This window comes from Fistularia commersonii, chromosome 3 (genome assembly GCF_037954325.1).
Source record: "Fistularia commersonii isolate RoL2024-O1a breed Wild chromosome 3, RoL_Fcom_v1.0, whole genome shotgun sequence".
Taxonomy (NCBI): Eukaryota; Metazoa; Chordata; class Actinopteri; order Syngnathiformes; family Fistulariidae; genus Fistularia; species Fistularia commersonii.
In genome coordinates, this window is record NC_141286.1 from 2,493,528 (window position 1) to 2,518,426 (window position 24,899).

Genomic DNA, 24,899 nt, shown 5'->3' on the forward strand with positions numbered 1-24,899 from the left:
GTATAGATAAGACAGGACAACATACAACATGTAACCCAAGTGTGACAAGTTTAATAAATAACATTTAGCTACTACTGTAATCAAAAGTACTATAAGTATTATATGAGTACTATGAATATGAACCAAATAATGGCGGATTTTACATCATTGGAATTGGACAGAACCCAAAGGGTGTGAACAAAATGTGATTTATAATTATTAATCAGTGTTTTTTTTTTCCAGAGGCATGGAGATGCTGCTGAAAAGTGTGTTTTAACCCAACTATCCCAAAAAATATTTTACTCTTCTTTGAGTTATATATTTTTTAATATGTCAAAAAATTTTAAATACACCCAACGCAGACACAAACTGTTTACATGATTATATGAATATGTATATACATAGTGAAATTTCTACTTTGCTGTCCGCAGTGCAGGATATGTGCTGATAGAGCGTAAATATAATTATACATTTTTCAAAATATACAAATATGAACTTTGCAAAGTGCAGGTGCAAAGATGAGTATATATATATTAATTACATGGCATCCCATCACTGAAAAAAAAAATCTTATTGATATTAATAGTGTTGATATTAATATATTTGCATTGATGAAATTAATCATATATTAATCATAAATTAATCATATTTATATATATTTCGCAATATCACTGAAAATTGCTGAAATTTTTTTGAAAAAAAAAACAAAAATCATATGTACTATAAGTACTGTATTATGTGAGTATTTCCAGCGGGCTGATTACAATTATAGTAACTTATTTCACTTTATTGATGTATACAATAATTATTATTCTGTGTACAATTACAACAGGGGAAACTGTGTTACTTTGTAAATCATTGGAAGAAACCAAATGATTGCTTTTTTTTCTCTTTAAAAGAAAAGATAAGAGACTAGATTATCTCAATATGACAGGCAACCTCATTTATATTCAACTAATTTGCTTCAGCGGTAAATCTAATTTCTGCTTGGATTATCTGCACATTTTGTTTTGAAAGTGAAGTCACCGGGAGGATGTGTGGGTGGATGTGGATGTGGGTGGAAAAAGCCTCACCATGTAACACACGGCGAGGTTCACGAAAAGTATTATTAGCTAAATATTGCAAACATCTGTCACCTTCCTCAAGAAAGGCTCGTCTTTTTTGAACTGATATTAATCACAGGAAGATTCGCGGTTTGATCCGTCTGATTTAACACAGCGGATGACGATAATGGATAGCTCATATCGTATATTTGCATTGATGAAATTAATCATAGCGCCATGTCAGGATGGTAGGGAAAATGTAACCCTTCTGAATATTAATGTTGAGAAAGGAGAAAATTATTCAATCATGCAAGAAAAACTCACTACAAATCAGACACCGAGCTCACTGGAGACAGACTCATTAATCAGTCAACCAATTAACGACAGTTTTTACATAACTGGAATTGGACAGAACCCAAGGGGTGTGAACAAAATGTGATATACTATTATTAATCAATGTTTTTTTTTTTTTTTTCATGGAGATGCAAATATTTGCTGAAAAAATGTGTTTTAACCCAACGTTCGCGAAACGTTTGTATATTTAAGTATATTTAAGATTCAAGAGCATCCAAAGCATTTATTGTACGTAAAGTGGAGAAATGTGTTTCCCTGCACTCCGAAATTTCTACTTTGCTGTCCGCAGTGCAGGATATAAATATTATTATAAATATGATAACAAATACCAATATGAACTATGCAATAGTGGCAGTGCAATAAGATGTTTGAGTGCAGCTCAGAGTGCAACTCACAAAGCACAGGTGCAAAGATATATATATATATATGAATTATTGATATTAATATTAATTGATTGTATTAATATTAATATTGTTAATATTAATATATTTGCTTTGATGAAATTAATCATTTATATATATATTAATTACATGGCATCACTGAAAAAATGCAAAACTTTTATTGAAAAAAAGTGAAAAAAAATGAAAAAAAATTCATTTATTAATCAAAACAAAAATAAAAATACCCCTCTGATCAATGAACCGGTCGGTCGTTTTATAAAATTTTCTATATTCATTATGTTAATCATAGTTTATACAAGGAGATGGAAAATACGTTACAGGAAAAAAACAAGCCGGGGGAAAACTAATAAAACCTGTTTGGCCACAGAGGAACTGTGTGGCTTCACCTGAGGTGGAGACCATTAAAGATATGATCATCTCATTTCTCTTTTTATCACAAACCCACACACACACATACACACACACACACACACATAGATAATGGACCCAAATGAGCAGCCACATGCATCTCTCCGAGGCTCTGCTCCGTGTGAAGATACTTAAGCAGCAAGGTCAGCAGCTACTATATCCTCCCTACTTCAGCAAGATGAGTGTCTCCCCCTCTTTCACACAGTTTTTAACTACCTGATATAAAAATGCAGACAAACAAAATGTGTAAAAACACATCTTCGACCTTGAATCCTCCCAAAGAAGGACTTTGAAACTGGCTCTGCAATGTTGCATATCAGCGGAGGATCTGCCTCATCCATATGGATGCTGCTCATGTTCCTCTCCATAATATCGGCAGGCGTGTACACAGGAAGCTCCTCTGTGTTTTCCTCGTTGCGGAAAGTGTTCCTTCTTCAACAGATATGTGCGGGGAACTGCCATGATGTGAGGCCGTTACCGTTATCTTGCACACACACACACACACACACACACACACTTTCAGTGTGGGCGCATTGCAGAGAGGCACAAATAATTGCATAAGACCGAGTCCGACACCCCATTTACTTCAGTGACTCCGAAGAAAGGCAAAGGGAACGCATGAGGAGGCCTCAGTGTGTCTGCATGCGTGTGTGTGTGTGCTCCAACACACACACACACACACACACACCCTCCAACACAGCACTAAATCTGTTGTGTGTTTTGCTGCTCCACCCTGCATGGGAGGAAACTAAATCCAATCAACCTTCTTTCTCCCTCTCTCTCTCTCTCTCCGTGTGTGTGTGTGTGTGTGTGTGTGTCTGCATGTGTGTGTGTGTGTGTGTGTGTGTCCGCTTTATATACTATAAGCGTGAGAGCCCCAGCTCGGTCCAGACCACCCCTTGCCTCTGCTTCTGTTTCTACTGGGCCCATTTGTTCTGCTCTGAAAGCCCTGATCCATTTAAGGACTCTGTGTGTGTGTGTGTGTGTGTGTGTGTGTGTGTTACAGCTGTGGGTTATATTCTGGTTTTAGGCTGGCCATGTAAAGTTATCCCCGCAGTGTCCCTCCTGGCGTCCCCAGAGGTCTGGGGCGGCAGGGAAAGAGGAAAAGAAGAAGGGCACTAAGGAGAAATGAAACCTGAGGAGGAAGACGAGGCAACGAAGGTAAAGAGTTCAACGCCAGAGAAAAGAAACAAAAAAAAACGAAAAAAAAAAAAAAAAAATCTCGGAAGTCTGTAAAGTGACAATGCCTCCGTTCTTTAAACGGTAAAACTTCTGTGTCTGGAATCAAGTTCATGCCTTGGAGCGCGCTCAGTTTGTACCAGGGGTCGGTAACCTTTACCGCTCAAGACCGGTTTCCCTACAGTAAAGAAACAACCAGAAGCCATGCAACCCTTTTAAAAAATAAAAATTAAACCCGGCATGTATATATATATATTTTTTTTTTTTCCTTTTTGTTGCATTTTTTTTTTTTGTTAAATCAATGAATAACTGCAGAGAAATCAAAAATGACATTTGCATGCTACTAAATGTTTGAAAAAAAAAACATCTGAAAAAAAGACGTTGGGTTGAAGGTTACTTTTGAATAAAAATACTCAATGTCTATTTGAGTGCTTCTTGCATTAATCGAAAAAAAAAAAAAAAAAAATTAAATTATCCACCAGCAGCGAAACAAAAACGCCGTCCTCTCTCTCTGTCCTGTCATCCTTTTACTGGCGCGTAGAGAAAGAGTGACAGAAATATTTTAGCACGTTTTATTTAGTTGTTACAAGATGTAAAATTGCATTTTAACTAACTAAAATAAAATACATTTTAATTAACTACTTGTTAATATTTTCAAAAGCAGCAGAGTGCTGCATCTGAGGGATCCAAGAGTCGCAGGTTGACGACCACTGGTTTACACAATAAGGTTGGAGAAAAAAAAAAACAAAAACAAACAAAAAGAAAAAAATTAAAATAAAACAAAATTGATTTCAAACTTTGTTCCAAAAAGTGTGTAAGAAATCTTCCATGGTAAAATCTGTTAGACAGAACACAAAAATTGAAATAAAGTACCAAAAACTTTGTTTTGATAGTTATGGTTTAAAACTGATTCTCCTCAAAAACAAACTATCTGCTTTATGTGTCTGTTTCCACAAGCAGGGAGACATTTAAAAACATAGTTTCTGATTATTATGATTTGTTTTTAAGGTTATGCATAACATCAATATCACCAGTTCCAAAGGAAAGAGGGGGGAAGTAAAAATTCAAATAAGAAAATAAAGATAGATAACCAAACTGGGACTTTTAATTTGTCGGTGATAGCAGGTTCGATTAAAAAGCTATTAAACAGAACAGCTCATTAAACCTGCATTAACTGCTCTCCTACTGGTCCACAATGTGATCTAATATTTTGCAGGTTAATATCAAGGCCGACCTGGAGTCGATTCATCTGCCGGTATCTCCGGCGGCAGACTGGCACCATTAACACCCTCCAGTTTGGAATCAGCTGGGAAAGCCCTTCAGAAGTGTGTGTGTATGAGTGTGTGTGTGTGTGTTGGTCTGACTGTGTCCATATCTGTAATTGGGTAAGAGCCAAACAGGTGTCAAATAGCTTTTTAGAAGCATGTGTTTCCGCCTCCTGTGTAAAGCTAACATTTTCATACTTGCACAGAAACTGAATAGCAGGTCATAAAGTTTAGCTCCAAGCTAACTAGCGGTGAATTTGTCAGGTTGACGTTCAAAAATGTCAGGAAACTGATTAAATAATGATCCAAACACGCCTCTGCGGGGCTACTATGACATCTTTGATTGAAGGAGAATATTAAATATTTTAATTAATTCACAATGCATGCATTCCAAGAACTTACAGAAAACCGATGCAGAAATCCCAACAAGTAAAAAAAAAAAAAAAAAAAGTCTGGAGAGTTGAAACTAAACATGGAATAAATTAAATAAATTAAACCGGCATGTAATTTTTTTTTTTTTTTTTTTGCCTTTTTGTTGCATTTTTTTTTAATCTGCAGAGAAATCAAAAATGACATATGCATGCAACTAAATGTTTGAAAAAAAACATCTGAAAAAACTTAAACAGAAAATGAAAAGCAGGTCAGAGTTTAGCTCAAAGCTAATTAGCGGTGAATTTGTCAGGTTGACGTTCAAAAATGTAAGGAAACTGATTAAATAATGATCCAAACACGCCTCTGCAGGGCTGCTATTATTTCTTTGATTGAATGAGAATATTAAATATTTAAGTTAATTCACATGATGATAATTGACCTCCAAAAATGCATGCATTCCAAGAACTTACAGGAAACCGATGCAAAAATCCCAACAAGTTAAAAAAGTCTGGAGAGTTGAAACTAAACATGGAATAAATTAAATAAATTAAACCGGCATGTAATTTTTTTTTTTTTTTTTGCCTTTTTGTTGCATTTTTTTTTTTAATCAATGAATAACTGCAGAGAAATCAAAAATGACATATGCATGCAACTAAATGTTTGAAAGAAAACGTCTGAAAAAACTTGCACAGAAACTGAGAAGCAGGTCATAAAGTTTAGCTCCAAGCTAACTAGCGGTGAATTTGTCAGGTTGATATTCAAAAATGTCAGGAATCTGATTAAATAATGATCCAAACACGCCTCTGCAGGGCTACTATGACATCTTTGATTGAAGGAGAATATTAAATATTTCAATAAATTCACAATGCATGCATTCCAAGAACTTACAGAAAACCAATGCAGAAATCCTAACAAGCTAAAAAAAAAAAAAAAAAGTCTGGAGAGTTGAAACTTATCATGGAATAAATAAATGGCCGGATGATAAATGAACATACCACCCAAGATGAACTCAAAATAGTGGAATTTTCCTGGAGGATTTCATCACGCAACCAATCACAAGCTGTAGCAAAACATTCAAATGGATCCCACACCGTCTGGCGTTCAAGAAAAAAATGTTTTTTTTTTAGGGATTTACTGTGGGAAAGACAGTAAATCTAGCTTTACATGAGCAGATGGTCTTATTGCAAGTGTTATGAGAATGTTCTCAGCCACTGATAAAGCATGCCCTTTCAAGTGTCGATGCAAAATATAGGTTAGAAGCCGGCAGAAAAGAGGTTGGACTCACTGCTCCAGCCCTCTGATATGTCGTCCTTCTGACCAGGACTGGCCCACTTCCATCTTTGTGGTCAGATATCGCTGCCAAGGAGAATAATTACAGTTGAGCATCATTTGAAACCGTTCAATCCAATTCCAAATCCAGTTTTGGCTTACTGATTCTGTTTGTAATGCATTCTACACTCCTTTTCAACAAAAAAAAAAAAAAAAAAAAAAGAAGATTGATGACAGTAAGATTAAGTTGTAATATATATATATATATTTTTTTGTTATTCCTCAGATTAACTGTGTTTTTATGTTTCACTGGGGCAGCACGGACATCCGAACGTACTCAAAAAGTCACTTTGTTTCTCAACAGTAAAATAAAATGTCCGTGTAATGAATGTAAAAAGCCACCGTTCCAACATTGATGGATCTCATTCAGTTTTTTCTGGAAAAAAAAAAAAAAAAGAAAAAAAAAAAGAAAAAAGTTGAGTTTGAAAGTTTGAGTTTGAAAATGAAATATATATTATATATATATATATATATATATATATATATATATATATATATATATATATATATATATATAACATATTTATATGTATGTGTGTTTATTATTATTATTATTATTATTTATTTATTTTTTTGCACTTGATTGCAATAAATCACATACTTCCAGAAGCGGTCAGAGCTACCAGTTTCTGAATAGCCCTTCTTCAAGGTGCGTGTAATTTATAGAGGTTTATAAAATCAAATGAGGAATTCTAAGTTCAATATTCTACTAAAGCTGAGGATGACAGGTTCAACATTTTGTAACAAACTGAGACACAAGCAGCAGAACTTTTCCGAGGGCCCAATAATCCCAAAATTGAGAACCCAAACCCAAACCCCATACTTAGGTTAATGTAAGTAAACAGAAAATTATACCGGGCACAATAACACACTCTTGGATCATTGACGTGACCCAAACCCTGTCAGAAAGGGGAAAACCATTGTTAAAAGACTGTAAACAAAGCTTTAGACGCAACCTTGAGTCATGACAGGTTTTAACAACGCAATTATAGAATCGAGATCTTCTGCTGACAGGATAAAATATACCACGTTGTAAAAGCAAACACGCCATAGTCACCATCTTAGCTCAAGTTTGATTTGTTTGTAGTTTCTTATATTAGCACGGACTGAAAAAAATGAAACTTGCAACTTGCAGCAGTTTGAGGTTTTTTGAAAGATGCGTCATTTGAACCGAGAATTCAGAAAAATATGTGTGTGTAGTGCATATATACATATACACACCCTACGTGTGTGTGTGTGTATCAACTATTTTGTTTTTGTTTTTTTTTCCTGAATAAACCAACCAATTCCAATCTTAGCAACAATCAAGCTTCTCCTTGTCTGATTCAAAATACACTGCTCAAAAAAATAAATGGAACACTTAAAAAAACACATCCTAGATCTAAATGAATGAAATATTCTTATGAAATTCTTATGAACATTACATCAACATGTCCAGGACTGTATCAGAAAATTAGAATATTGTGATAAAGTCCTTTATCATCTGTAATGCAATTACAAAAACAAAAAATGTCATACATTCTGGATTCATTACAAATCAGCTGAAATATTGCGAGCCTTTTATTGTTTTAATATTGCTGATTATGGCTTACGTCTTAAGAAAACTCAAAAATCATATCTCAAAATATTAGAATATCATGAAAAAGTTTTTTTTTTATTGCATTACAGAAGGTAAAGAACTTTATCACAATATTCTAATTTTTCTGAGACAGTCCTGTATGTGTTTCAAAGGGTTTAAAAATGCATTGCGAGTTTTAAAAGCAAGAGCAAACCTTGTATATATATATATATATATATATATATATGTATACGGGCAGATTCCCCAACCCAACAAATTTTGTTTAAAAAAACAAAAATTACTTTTTTGTGATATTCTAATAATTTGAGATAGGATTTTTGAGTTTTCTTAAGACATAAGCCATAATCAGCAATATTAAAACAATAAAAGGTTTGCCATATTTCAGTTGATTTGTAACAAATCCAGAATGTATGACATTTTTGTTTTTTTAATTGCATTACAGAAGATAAAGAACTTCATCAAAATATTCTATTTTTCTGAGACAGTCCCGTAGATTACGGTCTTCTGTTTTTCTGCATCAGAATTACATTTTTCATTACATTTGTTTTCTAATCTCTGCATAAGTCATTAATAGTTAGGGATCTCAAAATATATCGCGTCCATTTGGATTTGTCCAAAAACCAGGTTATATCCAGGGATGTCTGCTAGTTTCACTGCGTGTTTATGTTATACTGTAGTTTAGTAAGTTTGGAAGTCACCCCGAGTCATGGAAGTAAAGTTTATTGACTTTAGCTTTAATAAAACCAAGATTAAAAAAAAAAAAAAAGATACATGCAGTTCATCTCAGATATTAGTCAGCAGCAACACAAATCTCTGCATGGGAACTTTTCTAACCGCATATCAATAAACTTGTAGGAATTAGCTGCACGGTCTCCCTCGATAATAAGTTCATAGTCTATTTTTTATTCATATTTTTCCCCCCTGAGGACAATAAACAAGTCGCTGGTTAATAATTCATCCATTCTGCTGGATATAAAAGAAGCTAAGGCGGCGAGGACAAGCTGCCCGCTACTCTTCATCTAAAACTCTGACGCTGGAGACAGGAAGCAGGATTGTGCCAAACATTTTTGAATAATTTCACATGTATGTTGCCGACTAGAACGTGTTTATGGTCTGGTGATATCTCAAATAAACGAAAGCCCAAGACGGAAAAATGCAGCCAAATTTTTGTGCATTTTAGCATCTTTTGCTTTGACAACAATAAGAACATTAGAAGAGGGTTCCCTATGTTTATTCTTACTGACAGACTACCCATTTAAAATTATTCTTACTGCCAGTGTGGTTGCAGTTCAAACCCGTTCTTGACCGCATTTTTAGTTGAAAGGGATATCACAGTTGACTTTTGCTCTTTCGCACAAAAACTCGATCCAAAAAGGGAATCTCGAGGCGTTGCGCTAGTAATTCGCTCGTTTTTTTTTTGCATTCATGAGATCCAGGATATTCAAATGGTCTGTTTGGCAGTAGGAATGTGTTCTAAGGAAGTAGTTTCTGTGAATTTTTACAAAAAGTTATACATGACAATTGACGGGAAAACAGGCAAAATATTACCAAAAATATTTAAAGCAAAATTCGTCTAATTTTAGAATAAAAAAAGACCCTGAACTGCAGAGCCCTTTACCGCCTTTCAAATTCTTAGAGGTTAAAATGAGAGAAGCACTGGGTTTAGATACAAATCACTGAGATTGAGATCGTGGAAACGAACGTGTTACATCGAAGGAAAAAAACAAAACAAAACACCCGTCATCATTAGTCATGCCATTAGGAGCTCCAGCTGCAATTTTTGGGGCGGCTCCAGCAATTTTTGGAGCATTGTATTCCAACTGAACTCATATAAATTATTCCATAAAAATAGGCAGAGTGGGATGTCATAAGCTTCTGAGAACACACCAACTGACAAACGCTGGGCTTTCTCCAAAAGATTTTCACGGTCGCGGACTACAAAAAAAGAAAGGAAAATTTAGGAGTTATGCCGAAGTTGCGGGCATCATCACAGTCATTAATCTGAGATGTTTGGGATCCATCTTTTCCAAGGCTTGGGCGTACGACAGTGGTTCTTAACCTTGTTGGAGGTACTGAACCCCACCTGTTTTACATGCGCATTCACCGAACCCTTCTTTATTGGATGGAGGATCGTTTCGTTGACGGGTACAAAGAACAGGCAGAGGAGCCTTTTCATGGAATCTGGCTCCCTTCACCTTGAATCCAGCAAGCGCTATGTTCTTGTAGCTCCCATCTCCACGCAGCTGAAGGAAGCCTTCCCTTAGTTTTGCCGGTGCCGGACTAGAATTGCTCATCTTGTCTTTGCAAATCACGCAGTCAGGACATCGATTCCAATCGCGTTCCGTCATACATGTGAATCCGTATTGTACGTGTTCTTCCGACCGCTTTCTTTTTTTGCCCGACATAATTAGTATGAAGGGATTAAAATATTAAGAAAGAAATCACATGACGTACCATCACGACAGTCACAAGTTACTACAACTGAGCGCGCCAAAATCCCTGCAACACGGATAGGCCGAGCGATGTAGCGTGATCACCTGCGGCCAGTGATGTCATCACCAATGTGTGTCTTGACCTCCGCCGAACCCCTGAGACTGACCCGCCGAACCCCAGGGGTTCGATCGAACCCAGGTTAAGAACCACTGGCGTACGACAATACCTAACACGTTTGATACGGTGACGCAACGCAAACAACCAGTAGACGACCTCCAACAAAACCGCAAACAGGATATCTGGTAGGCAAACAATCACCAGAGTGGTAATGGCGGCATGGACAGTACGTGTTGGTGTTGTGGACGTCCTGATCCATACGGAGCGTCCAGAAAGAGGAGTGGAAGGCGGATGTGAAGGCAGAAGAGCCCGGTTTGGACGATGTCAACTCTTCGACGTATCGCGACCGAGTCCGGAAAAAAAAAACAAAAAAAGATGGACTGAAAGAGCAGAGGCTCCGCTGTAAATAACCGGTGAAAACATTGCATGGTGGGAAAAATAATCATGTAGATCTTGTAAATAGTGATCCTGTATGATTCATATTCTTTGTAAAAATTAGTCTGAGACTAAAAACTCTAAAAATGTAAGAAAGTGTGAGATGAAGTGTTTGTTTCAATGTGACAGCAGGTAGTTTCAGTGGGAAAGGACGATCGTGCATTGACTAAGTGTGTGTGTGTGTGTGTGTGTGTGTGTGTGTGTGTGGAGGGTCTTTCCCGACACTTATTTTAAATATTCATCCCCTTTTCTAAATGCCATATTTGCACTATTTGTCTGATGTTTTAAAAACAAAAGTCAGTTTGTTTGTCAACTTCTCCGCATGCACTGGACATACAGAGGATTCTCACCATCCCACGACATTAACTATATAATAATAATAAAAATCAAGTGCAAATTAGCAGTAAAGTGCATTGCTATATTAAACAGTAAACATTAAAATATGTTATATAAAGTTCACGCAGATACAGACTGATATTTGATGGGATGAAAGAGTAGCAGCAGAGTTTGTGTGTGTGTGTGTGTGTGTGTGTGTGTGTGTGTGTACAGTCTAGTGCAAAGGTCTGATGATAACTGTGTGCAACCTTCAATTGCATAAACAGATTATTCTTCCATACGAGGTTCTCAATCACATCAAATTAAACACAATGACGTCAAATTAAATCTTGAGACATGTAAATACAGCGGCTCCTTCCATATATCCATTTATACTCCGCGTGGACACTCCTTTTATAATCCAAACCTTTTATTTTTTTTATCCAGACACGGAATTTATGATCATCTGACAAGGTTTGAATAAACTGTCACGAGCGCTTAACTTTGATACCTGACGTGAACATCCAATAGTCGCTGCCGAGTTCATTGTCTTCGGCGAGTCTGATTTATATTCCAGCATCTCTTCCATCATCATCTGCTTTCATTGAACGTGTTAATCCATCTACGCGGATAAAACCGGGTCATGATTTCCATCCATCCAGCGCTACGTTGGTTCGGAGCAGCGTGCCTTCGTGGATCCACCGCTCCATGACTCAATTTGCATCTTTGTATAATCTAACGGCATGAATAATGCATCCTGGAAGTCTGCTGTTTCAGAGGATACGTGCATAAATACCCAAACAAGAAAACACCCACTCACTCACATGTATCTTTGTGGATGACATCATAGACCGGACCGGCTAAAATACACAAACGATGCGCTGCGACCGTGGAAACGGGAATATAGTGACGGCGCCGCTCCGATTAGCATTCTTAGAACAACAGTTGCAGGATCGCTTTTCAAACCGGAGTCGGAGAATGACTAAAAAAAAAAAAAAAAAAGGCATATATTCACTGCGAAATGGGTTTAAGTTATAAGGATTTAAACCCATTTTGTAATAATGGTGCATTTTGTAATAAACGTCCAAAATGTAATAACTTTTTCATTTCATTTTGTAATAAACTGCCGCATTTTGTAATAAACTGCCCCGACGCATTTTGTAATAAATTTTGCCGCATTATGTAATAAGTTATTACATATTGAGAAGATTATTACAAAATGCACTTGCAACTTTTTTTTATTCTCTAGGAAATGTAATAACATGGTGCATTATGTAATAACAATTCTAAAGCATAGTTTATTTGTTTTTTAATTGTATTTCATTTTACTTCAAAGTATTTGTAAAACTAGGCCTATTATTATTATCACTGTATTAGCCTAGTAGCACTACTTAGCAATTACTATCAGTACACTATTCAAAGGCTGCATTAACAGAGAATATTCTATAAATTCCACATTATTACATTTCCTTGAGAATAAAAAAGTTGCAAGTGCATTTAGTAATAATCTTCTCAAAATGTAACAACTCATTACATAATGCGGCAAAATTTATTACAAAATGCATTGGGGCAGTTTATTACAAAATGTGGCAGTTTATTACAAAATGTGGCTTTATTACAAAATGAAATGAAAAAGTTATTACATTTTGGATGTTTATTACAAAATGCACTGTTATTACAAAATGCGTCTCAACAAGGACACATGCCGAACTGTAAAAGCAATACATGAATAGAAACGCAGCAGGTTCGGTGGAAATAAAATTGGGGAAAAAGTTGAAGAAACCGAAATTCGTTAACAAATATGGAATTGGATGTTCTCAGATCAGTTGCTTCCTTCTTTTCATACATGACAGATCACGTTCTTAAACTGCAAAGTCAGACGTTAAAGTTTATTCTTTTAAAAGAAGGCATCAGTTAGTAGTTTAAAGGTGAAAAGGTTGATTCGCCGTGGCGAACGCTGAAGGAAGAAGCCAAAAGGAAAAGAAGAAAATGTCAACATCTGTGCGACCCGACAAGAATAACCCGCCATTTACGCGCAGCCTCTCATTTTAGTTCTAATAAAATGATCGCACTATTGTTTGCTTTCCAATAACTCCAATAATACTCTGAATATTTACGACATATTACGTGTTTGATCAGGAATTTCAGTAAACAGGTGGTTTAAAAAAAACGTTGGTAGCATTAGTTTCTCTTAATGGACCGGCAGAATAAATCTTATTGGCTTCTTCTGGACAGTTACTTGAAAAAAGTTCATTTTCAATTTATTCCTTCAAAGAGATCCTTCATGGTATCAAACACAATTTGCCATGAACTTACGCTGAAGTTACAAGAGATTAACAACCATTAAGCCGGTGCTTTTTTTTTTTTTTTATTTTCAAGGCGTGAACATTTAAGGGCTTTTCAAAGCTTTATTACAAGGCTCTTCCATGCATTCTCACAGCGCGTCAAAAAGTCGCTATAATCCGGTTGAATGAATAAAACAAGTGGAAAAAGGAAATAAACAAATAAAAAAAATTCAAGTTACAATACCTGAATGTTTTTTTTGCCCAATGCATTTTATTTATGCTCGCAATTTACGCCGTTTGTTTGCAACGACTCCTTGCAGAACAGCAAATGTGACCAGACCAGCTCAACTCAGAACATTCTTATATTCTTGGACGACACCTGGATTGATTTCATATCAGTTTATCAGCTTAAGATAAGATAAACTTTATCGATCCCGACAGCGATAATGTGAGAAACACAAATAAATAAATGAATAAAAACAAATAAAATCAATATGAGTATGAATACAAATAGAGAGACAGTTAGAAGACAGAAGATAGCAAGACGTCCACAAATGGACAGCAAGTAAAGGTGCGGTAAAGGAACTGCAAGGGTGAAAAATACACAACTAAACGACAAAAGCAAAAGCTTCATGATAGTTATCGGCAAATTATTTACCGAGGATATACTGACCTAACGGGAAAAGCCGAAAGAAGAAGAAGAATACTGCGATTGACGCACCAATACTTGCGAGGCGCAGGACTTGTATGCTTTCATTAGTCCTCGAATTAGGTGACCGGGCTACTTGGAGCGAACAGGACAGCAACAGGCAGCTTTAGCGACCGCGGCGTGTTATCTTAAGAGAAAACGTACGGGGCTTTCGGGGCCGGCTGACAACTGACCGGACACAAAATAGATGGAGAGGCTGAGAGACGACAGAACAAGATACTACTCGTGAGCTCGGTTCTCGCAAGAAACCGACGTCTGAACCGAGCACGAAGCATGCAGCGCAGATCTGAGGCCTGCAGATCCTCCTGGGTGTAAATTAGAGCCATCACCATAACTGCTGGCTCGGCAGTAATGAGGGATTTTCTCAGCAGGATTCTAACAAGGCTGAAGGCTTCAGACCACGGTTCGGGGCGGTGGGGGGGGTTCAGGAGCAGAATCTGAAAGGTATTTATAGCACATGACGCTCTTGTCCTGACCTGAAGTAGCCGCCTTTGTGAGTAGAAAGCTCCTGTTTCTTTGCAATCGCCGGAGGGGGCGCGCACATAATAAAACATATATTCAAAGCGATGCGTATGCGCGAGCACACACTGATTTACACACAGATGTTTTCTTTGAGGATAATTGAGCAGGAACATCTGGATAAGAACTTAACAGCAGGTTTAAAAAAAAAAAAAAAAAAAAAAAATCCTCAAGTTTCTTTACAGCTCACCTCTCAAATGTTTGCTTGTGTGTGCATGTGTGTGTGTGTGTGCATGTGTGTGTGTGTGTCACCGCCTTCTCCGATGTTCGTGGATCATGTTACCCACATTACAGTGAGCTGACACAACAAGAACACGCTTCACGTTAGAAAGACAGCTTTTCTTCTCTGAAAATCACGCCGAACCACCACATTATACAACATATCAACGCAAAAGGTTTGGCTCGGGCTCGTCTGTGACACCCGGTCGCTTTACCGCAAATACACTGCTCAAAAAAATAAAGGGAACACTTAAAAAAACACATCCTAGATCTAAATGAATGAAATATTCTTATGAAATACTTTGCTCTTTACACAGTTGAATGTGCTGACAACAAAATCACACAAAAATGATCAATGGAAATCAATTGTATCAACCCATGGAGGTCTGGATGAGGAATCACACTCAAAATTAAAGTGTAAAAACAAACTCCAGGCTGATCCAACTTTGATGTAATGTCCTTAAAACAAGTCAAAATGAATCTGTGTTGCTTCCTGAGTGGACACTATGATTTCACACAGATTGACTTGGAGTTACATTGTGTTGTTCAAGTGTTCCCTTTATTTTTTTGAGCAGTATATATTTAAAACGACCGCACAAAACATCCATAACGTTTACCGTTCTCACACACATGCATCTGCGCCGCCGGCTAAAAAAAAAAAAAAAAAAAAAAAAAATAGAAGTATATTTATCAGGCCATCTGATACGACCCCCTCGTTTTACCGCACATAAACAACGGCGAAAAAAATTGCAAGTGGCCTGAGGAAAATTTGTCGAAGCAAAATATTAACCTATTGAACCGGCGATTTAACCGTTTAACCTCCTCGATTCCATCGGCGGGGGTCCGTCAGCGCTAACGCAAACACGGCCCGGCACGATTCCAGCCCGCAGGAGGGAACGCAAATTTCCAAAGAAAGCAAATATGTCACGCGCTAAGAACGAATAAACTTTGAGGGGACGGAGTGTTTCCATTTTATCGGGAATTTGTCGATTTTAATGTTTGTTTCTGTGTCAGAACATGTGAGATGGTGTCAAATACGGCGGAAAAATGTGAGGAAAATGTCATGACGATTCGGCGTTTTGGGGTAATTATCATTTTTGTGCTAATAAATACTTACTCAAGTATGACAGATGTTATTTATAACATGTCAAAGACAGTGATCACAACTAAGCTGTTTATAATGAATATGGTAGAACGGATGTGTCGGAGTGCCAAAAGAATCATTTTAAAATCTTGTAAACACAGAATTTAGCCACAGAGCACATTCCTCTTTTGCCAAATTTTGGATATGCAAAGTTTGATATCTTTTTCAACAATTTTTTGAGATAAAGAGTTGTTGTTGAAGAAGCAACTGTTGCTTCTGTTTAGCTGTGCAGTGTTGACTGCCATGTATATATATATATATATATATATGTATACAGGACTGTCTCAGAAACTTAGAATATTGTGATAAAGTTGAAAAAAACAAAAATTACTTTTTCATGATATTCTAATATTTTGAGATAGGATTTTTGAGTTTTCTTAGGATGTAAGCCATGATCAGCAATATTAAGATAATAAAAGGCTTGCAATATTTCTGTTGATTTGTAATGAATCCAGAATGTATGACATTTTTGTTTTTCTAATTGCATTACAGAAGATAAAGAACTTCATCACAATATTCTAGTTTTCTGAGACAGTCCTGTATATATATGTATGTGTATATATGTATGTGTGTGTGTCATGTGTGACCCGGAATTGAGACAAAAAAAAAAAAAAAAACATTTACAATAAACTACCTGATACATTTAAAGCAGTACAATTGAAAAAAAGTTGCTCTGAAGAAAGAATTGCACTGAAAAATATCAAACAAACATTATGACATTGTATATACATATAAGATAAGATAAGATAAGATAAACTGTATTGATCCCCATACAGGAAATTCCTTTGTCACAGCAGCGCAACAGTTATAATGTCAAAAAATAAACAAAAATAAATAAATAAATAATGAATATGAATAAAAAGCTAGCAAGACATTCACGAATAAATAGACAGATGCAACAACAACATCAGGGATAATAAAGGTAAAGTTGAAAAAAACACAACCAAAACCAAACAACAGTAGAAATAGAGTGACAATAGCAATAAATAAAATAAATATAAACAATGTAAAATAGTATATATATATTTTTTTTTTAAATATCTAAAAATACAGTTATACAATGTCATGTCATTTTCGTGGAATTTACTTCCTGGGCACGAAGAGAATATTGAATTGTATTAACTTAAAAAAGTCCAAGTGACACAATATAAATGTCAGCAGTTTAAGGCTCTTGGTTTTCATCTTCGAATGCAGATTAAACAAACTGATCGTACTTTTTGTATTTGTAATATCAGTGTGTACATGTGAGAGAACGATATTGACCATTGATAAATTTGTTATAATTGTTTTTTGCAAACCTCAAACCAGTGTGCACTCCAGAGGTTTCTTACTGTATTATATATTTACACCTTGGTCTATTTTTAATTACTAAGTCACATTTTTGATGAACCATAACGTTTCTTTCAAAATAGGAGCCCAATGCTTTCCACAACCCTTGTTAGATGCTGCAATTTTGTGTGTCAGCTGTTAGTTTTCATATAGAAATATGATTTTTGCTGGCAACCTTTGCACATTTAGGGTCATTGTGTCTGTTTTTAGACAGATTTATACTCGCCGGTGAGCACTGCAAGTAACATAATGCAGAAAGAAGAAGAAATTTCACTTCACATTGTGTGAATAGTAAATTTCTGAGCAAACCCTCAATATCACATAGACACACACACACACACACACACACACACACACACACATCCAAAAACAGCAGGTATGAGAGTGGGAAGAACTCTCATCTATAAATAACAGACAACAAAAGCAGAGATTTTCACAGGAAGCTAAAATTAAACGAGTGCACGTGGAGTGGAGAACAGCATGGGTGAATGAATAAAATATTTCTTAATAGCAGCTATAAGAAGTTTCATACGACAATTTAATTCAACAATTTTGTTTTCCTTTTTTTGAAATATGTTTATTAATCAAAGGAAAATGGACTGCTTTTTTTTCCTTATGTTAAGTTATTATTGATTATTTTTGTTGCTTCTTGCAAAATTTTATTTTATAATACTGATTCATACCTAAATCCAATTTATTTCTAAGGCACTGCCTTCTGTATTTCCAAGATAAAAAAAAATGTTTCCTTTATTTGTTAGATAATTAAATTGCAATAATTTTTTGGACGATTGAATGATTTCTCGATTCCAAGGGATTTTGGTAGAAGTATTTTGGTCTATTACTACTAATGTCAATATCTATCTATCTATATATATATATATATATATATTTATTTTTTTTATAGCAATACTAATTTCTTATTGACTTGATATTTTTTTCAAACATTTCTAAACAATTCCTTTTTAATTTAATTTATTTATTCATTTTTTTATTTTATTTTATTTTTTCATATTTATTCTATTTAATTGATTTGTTGATGGCTTTATATCAGAATGTACCGGAAAAAGTAGAATTCTCTTTCGTGAGATATTTTCTTCACCCAGTTGATCATTGATAATAGAAGTCATGCAATTAAAAGTGAAATATCTCCACTACAAACTTCCTGAGCCAAGAGAATTATTTATTATTATTATCATAACTACCAAATGTGGATCGATTATTTTTTTTTCTCATGTTTATATCCATTTACTTATTCCTTTTTTAAGGTTACTTCCTAATTCTAAATTGCATCTTTATTCTTCCTTGATTAATTTCCTGCTGTTCTTGATTATTTCAGCTTCTATTCTATTGAATGCATCTTGAATATCTTTAAATATATGTCTATATCGAAGGATATGGGCCAGTAAATCATTACTAAATGTCCATGTCCAAACAACAGCAAATCTTTTTCTGTTTTTTTGGGTCTTTTTGTTTTTAAGAATAAGAATAATAAAATAAGAATAAGAACACATTTATTTATCCCGAAGGAAATCGTTGTGCCAGAATTTCAAGTAAAATCATAACAATGATAAATAATAGTAGGAAATTGTTTAAACAGTATAAAAAAAAAAAGAGAGAGAATAAGAAATACAAATAAAACTATAAAGTGTCAAAGTAACAAGTCAGAACCACACATTATTCCATATATAGGACTGTCTCAGAAAATTAGAATATTGTGATAAAGTTCTTTATCTTCTGTAATGCAATTACAAAAACAAAAATGTTATAGATTCTGGATTCATTACAAATCAACTGAAATATGGCAAGCCTTTTATTATCTTAATATTGCTGATTATGGCTTACATCTTAAGAAAACTCAAAAATCCTATCTCAAAATATAAGAATATCATGAAAAAGTTTTTTTTTTTTTTTTACTGCATTACAGAAGGTAAAGAACTTTATCACAATATTCTAATTTTCCTGAGACAGTCCTCTATGTGTTTCAGAGGTTTAGAAATGCATTGCGAGTTTTAAAAGCAAGAGCAAACCTTGTATATATATATATATATATATATATATATATATATATATATGTATACGGGCAGATTCCCCAACCCAACTTTTTCATATTATTTAATTTTAGCACCGATCATTATGTGAAAGGCCTGGTTACCAATTTTCTTCCTATAGCAAAGTCTCCCAGGGTGGTTTTTCCATCCCTGTGTAATTCATGAATCATGTATGACCACGTGGTGGATGCATACTAATTAACCAGTGAGGTCACATCCATCATCGCTTCCCGACTAGCGACGATCCTCTTCCTCCGGGGTGGGGTTGCGGGAACCGGGGGGTCGTTTCCAGACCGTTTTTTTTTTCGCTCTCGATGCCGAGAAGCACTTTAAGAAGAGAAGAGGCTGCAGAGCATCTGCATGGATGAGTGAAGGAGGAGTGGATGTTTCAGCTTTGAGCCAAATAACTCATTAGCGGAAATGTTTCTCTGCAGTTTTGACCTTCGCATTGTTAAATTGCTTACAGCTACAGCAAACATATGGCCTATGTAGCCAGAGCCCATAACTTATTAATTTGTGTTTTTCTCTGCAGCACAAGCGGTCATACATGTAGATGGTTTAATAACTAATCCCTCTCTGGATGTCCCATTAAGCACTGCCTACTAGCAAAAGCTCTATGGGTCACCACTTCCGCCTAGTTACAGATTTACAATCTAGTCAAGCCGTAATAAAATGATTTACCGCGTAACCGGCATTTATTTCTGAACGAAGCAGCTCGTAAACTTTTTACCGGCATTTAAAAAAAACGTCTGCTTTGAAGGTGCTAAACTTAAAAATACAATTGGGTCATTTCTTACCAAACTTGAATTGGCTTGTTTCCCTTTGCTTGTTAGCTCATTTTGTAATTGCACATTTGCAAATTGAATTTGCAAATAATAAATAATTTATTTATCCTTTATTTAAAATAAATTATTAAAAAAAATAAATAGATATTATTATTTTGTTTTTTTTATTGGCCATTCAAAACCAATCGGGATGTTTTTAAGTGATAAATACATAAATAATTGATTTATTATTTATTTGAAATAAATTATTTAAAAAAATAATAAATATTATTATTTTATTTTTTTTTATTGGCCATATCATTTTTTTTTTCCTTATTAAAACCAATAGAGATTTTTTTAAGTGATAAATACATAAATAATGTATTTATTATTTATTAAAATAATAATATATCTATAATAAAAAAAAATACAGGAAATCCAAAATATGCTTTTTCATAATTAGGTATGACTTTAAAACAGTACTACGTGACATTCAATAACCTTCAGGTAGCATCCGATATGTCAGACCCAAAATTCTTTCAGGGAAGGGAAAAATAAAAGTTGCGTCTTGTGATTCGTCCCGAGCGGCCCGGCCTGCAAGATTCACCGACGGACGGTGCAGAATCAACCGAGAGGATGTTTCTGCTATTTTGTTTCTCCCGTTCTTGCAAAGAAATTCGGTCAAAGGTGCAAATTCCCACGTCGAGCTCATCGAAACTCAACCGCGACGGTCCGTTTTATCGGTCACGCTCCGATCGAAAACAATGAGCGGATGCGATAAATCGAGCGTAATCCTCGTGGCAGACGTGTGCAAATCACCGGGATTCCTCTTCCTGGTTTTACAAATACGCTGCTTTTCCTCCCTTTAATCCCTCACAGAAACATATCTACGGTGCACGACTCTTCATTTCATCCAATTAAATTTATTTGATTTTCTTTTTGCCTTTCCCTCCCCTCCCCGGTTTTGCTAGCGTGAGTTCACCTTTCAGGTCGAAAAACCTATTAGTTCAGGCGCCTTTTAATCCGTTACAAACAAATAGGCAAACATCCAAGATTAATGGCAGTTCAGTGGCTGAGAAAAAAGGCCGGTTGAGATTTACGGTCGAAGCACAGCTTCATACCCGCGTGCACTTTCCCACACACACACACACACACACACACACACACACACACACACACACACCTCCGCCTCGGTTCAAGGGTGGGAGGGACTTACACACTGACCGTTATTTTACCACTGTCTCTCACACTTGTTCAGCTTGTCCATCAGTCTTTGTCTTCCTTTTCACCTTTTTCTCAGTCTGAGCCTATAAATGGAGTTCTTGGAGATTCTGGATGTGTGTGTGTGTGTGTGTGTGTGTGTGTGTGTGTGTGTGTCTCTCCTGGCCGCTGCTCACTGCTGAGCATTCCGACACCCGAACACGACCCCTCTTGCCAACTGCAATAACAGTGGCTTCCAGACAAAGGCTGAATGGCTTCCTCCCAGTTCACCATGCTAACGGTTTAGCGATGACATCATCATTCCATGGCAAGTTCAAATGAGTCAACTCCAGACCGGGGAAGGTTCAGGATTGTGTGTGTGTGTGTGTGTGTGTTTATGTGTGTTCATCTTACTGATCAGCTTCTATTTGAGTCTCCTCAGAATTTGACTTTAGCCCTTTTCATCCAAATATCTTCAGCTCAATGCAATTTCACGTTAAGTTTAAGCAAAAAAAAAAAGCCAAATATATTTCAAATATGTGATCATGTTGGTGTGTTTGCATCCGGAGGAGGAAGTCTGCAAGAAGGACAACTTTTTTTCAAGTTATTTCCCTTTTTTTGCTTTTGTTATTCAGTGTTTTGCTCTAATTTCACCCTGTTTTTTACTCCCTACTAAAACGTAGCATCCGTCCACTGTCTTACTCATCTTTCGCTCTTCGGACATCCTAAATAAAACAGCTAAAAGTTCGGGAACGATTTTTATCGAGCTTTCGGAAATATTAGCGATAGAGAGGCTGTAAAATCAGACCCAGGTGAGATTCTGGTAAGCAAATGATACCTTCAAATTTCAGAACAGATTTCATCTTCAATATGAAAAATGTATTCTCAAGGTTGCTCAAATCATTTCAACATCTCAATCTATTTAGAAGATTATCTGGCCTGCAAGAGTAGGTTTAATGTCCAGAACCACCAGGAAAGGTCTTCATCTATCACTGAATACAGAAAAATTACAAACAGATGCTGTGCAAATTAGTTCAACAAAACCTAATCCCATTTCCTGTAGTTGAAAAAGCAGCTTTAAGACCTAAAAAAGGGGACAAAGTACCAATGAAACTGCAGATGTTACATGAAGGTTCAATTCTAGTTGCAGCCTCGTATTCGCGCTCCTCGCACGAAGGCATACTAAAAAAACTGGACCTGCAGTAAGATGTTTATGATAAAAGTGCCCCAAAGATTTGACAGGAATAGCAAATAATAATAATAATGATAAAGTAATAATAATAAAATAATAAAAATATAATATAGTAATGATAATAATAACAATAATAATAACAATAACAGCAACAACAACAACAACAACAACAACAATAATAATAATAATAATATAATGAAATAAATAATGACAGCATTAATAATAATTATAATAATAATAATAATAATAATAATAAAACAGTGAAAATATGATATATTAATGATAATAATAATAATAATAATAATAATATAATGAAATAAAATAATGACAGCATTAATAATAATAATAATAATAATGAAATGAAATAATAACAATAATAAAAATAAATAATAATAATAATAATAATAATAATAATAATAATGATGAGGATGATGATGATTACAACAACAAGATCACAAGAACTTAAACCAACATATAATAATGTCATATTTTAATCGCTAAAGGAACACAGCCTGAGTGCTATCGTCACTCTGTTAATGTTATTATCCTTGTTGTTGTTTTGGTTGTTTATTCTCTCCCTTACTGTCTTTTTTTTTCCACCTATTCTGTTGTCGCTTCTTATCCTTGATGTTGTTGTTCTCTCTGCTGTCTATTTATTTGTGGATGTCTTTCGCTATTCTATATCTTTTAATTGTCTCTCTATTTATATTTATATTCATATCTATTGACACTATAACTGTTACGCTGCTGTGACAAAAGAATTTCCACTATTGGGATCAATAAAGTTTATCTTAACTGAAGACAGTTACTCACAGTTGCTAAAATATTTTAGCAATACAAACGCGCGCACACACAATGCTTAAAGCATCAGAACCAAGTGTTTTTCTAAGTCTTAGCATATTTTTTTTTTTCTCAAAGACTATCGGACGTGCAGATATTTGATCCTGCCCGGCTCATTATTGTCGAACACTCGCAGGGTGATAAAGTTTCGAGCCTCAGCAAGTCGATTTTGACCGCTATGAAATGAACTGTAGACAACGCCTTGCTTAAAGCAAAAAAAAAAAAAAAAAAAGCACATTCACAAATTAAACACTACATTAAGGTTTAAAAAAAACCTCCCACTAACAGGGCAAATTTGAATAACTCCGTTTCACAACTCCCTCATGTAAAGAGACAAATTACCGGGCCAACGCGGGGTGTAAAACCAAAAAGAAAATGATTGAAGCCGACCAGTCGCCCCTGCAGCAGACGATACGTTGCACCGTGTGCTTTAGAAGCCCCGTTATGACTTAAACAGACTTCCTGTGGCTGCTGTCGGAGCCGGGATCGGCTTTCTTACCACCGCGGCTCGTGAGGAATCTTGACCCTCTGAAGGCACGAAGGCTCTATTACAACAGGTCTGATGAAAAACACCTTGGTGGCGTCAACACCTCCGCGCCGTCTTGTCAGGTATGAGGAGCAACATACGCCCGAAAGCGACGTAAATGTTTTGTCTTCACCCGTAATGAGATTCTCCGTAGTTTCATCGTCTCCCCGCGTTCGGGCCCGGATGGTGATTTCTGCTCGAAATCACAAAGCGCCGTCAGCGTCGGAGCGCTCTCGTGAGATAATGGACTGATACCCGGCGCTAATGTAAACGCCGTCGCTGTCATTTTACTGAGAAAGGAGACGTGCGTTTCGTGGATTAACGAATCTGCGGTTGATGTAAAGTTCTCGGAGCTCTACTTCACATTTGCCATTCATTATTAAAGAGTGAGAGGCGACACTGGTGAACGAAAATAATAAATCGTGCCACGGCACAACCCGTGTGATCTCTGTCCGATCTCTCGAAGGTTTCCCTGACGAAGCACGGCCATATTTATTAGCCTATTAAATCCCATCGCACCATTATCGAATGTAGGAATTCAATTTGAGCAGCGGTTGTGGATTTGTTATATATTTACTGCAAGTGTGTCGTGCATTGGGGAAAATTTACACTGTTCAGTCTCATCCTGCTTTGCGTCTTCAGCTTAGCTTGGCTTCACCTCCTCCAAGTCCGTCAAGGTCTTGAAACAAATAGCTCTTGATTCTTTCCTGCTTTATTTGTATTATTATAATATAATCCTTTTTAAGTCTTGCAAAACATGGTCGTGGACCAGGTTCTTGGTGGAACTCAAAGTCCCTTTTTAGTGGTCATGATGGCTTCAAATGTACTGAATTCATTTTCATGACAAACATGTTTTTATGAAATAAAATATACTTGATAAATCAATGAAAAAAAAAATCCAAATTAAACGTACGA

The 24,899-nt window shown here is 35.8% G+C and overlaps 1 protein-coding gene across 1 annotated transcript in view; it reads right to left on the reverse strand.

The window, feature by feature from the left end:
- fat3a (FAT atypical cadherin 3a) overlaps positions 1 to 24,899 on the reverse strand; it is a 206,365-nt gene that overhangs the window by 139,432 nt on the left and 42,034 nt on the right. The window contains exon 2 of the mRNA XM_086141306.1: positions 6,287 to 6,357. The gene's annotated coding sequence lies outside the window, so the exon portion shown is untranslated. The remainder of the gene's footprint in view (positions 1 to 6,286; positions 6,358 to 24,899) is intronic.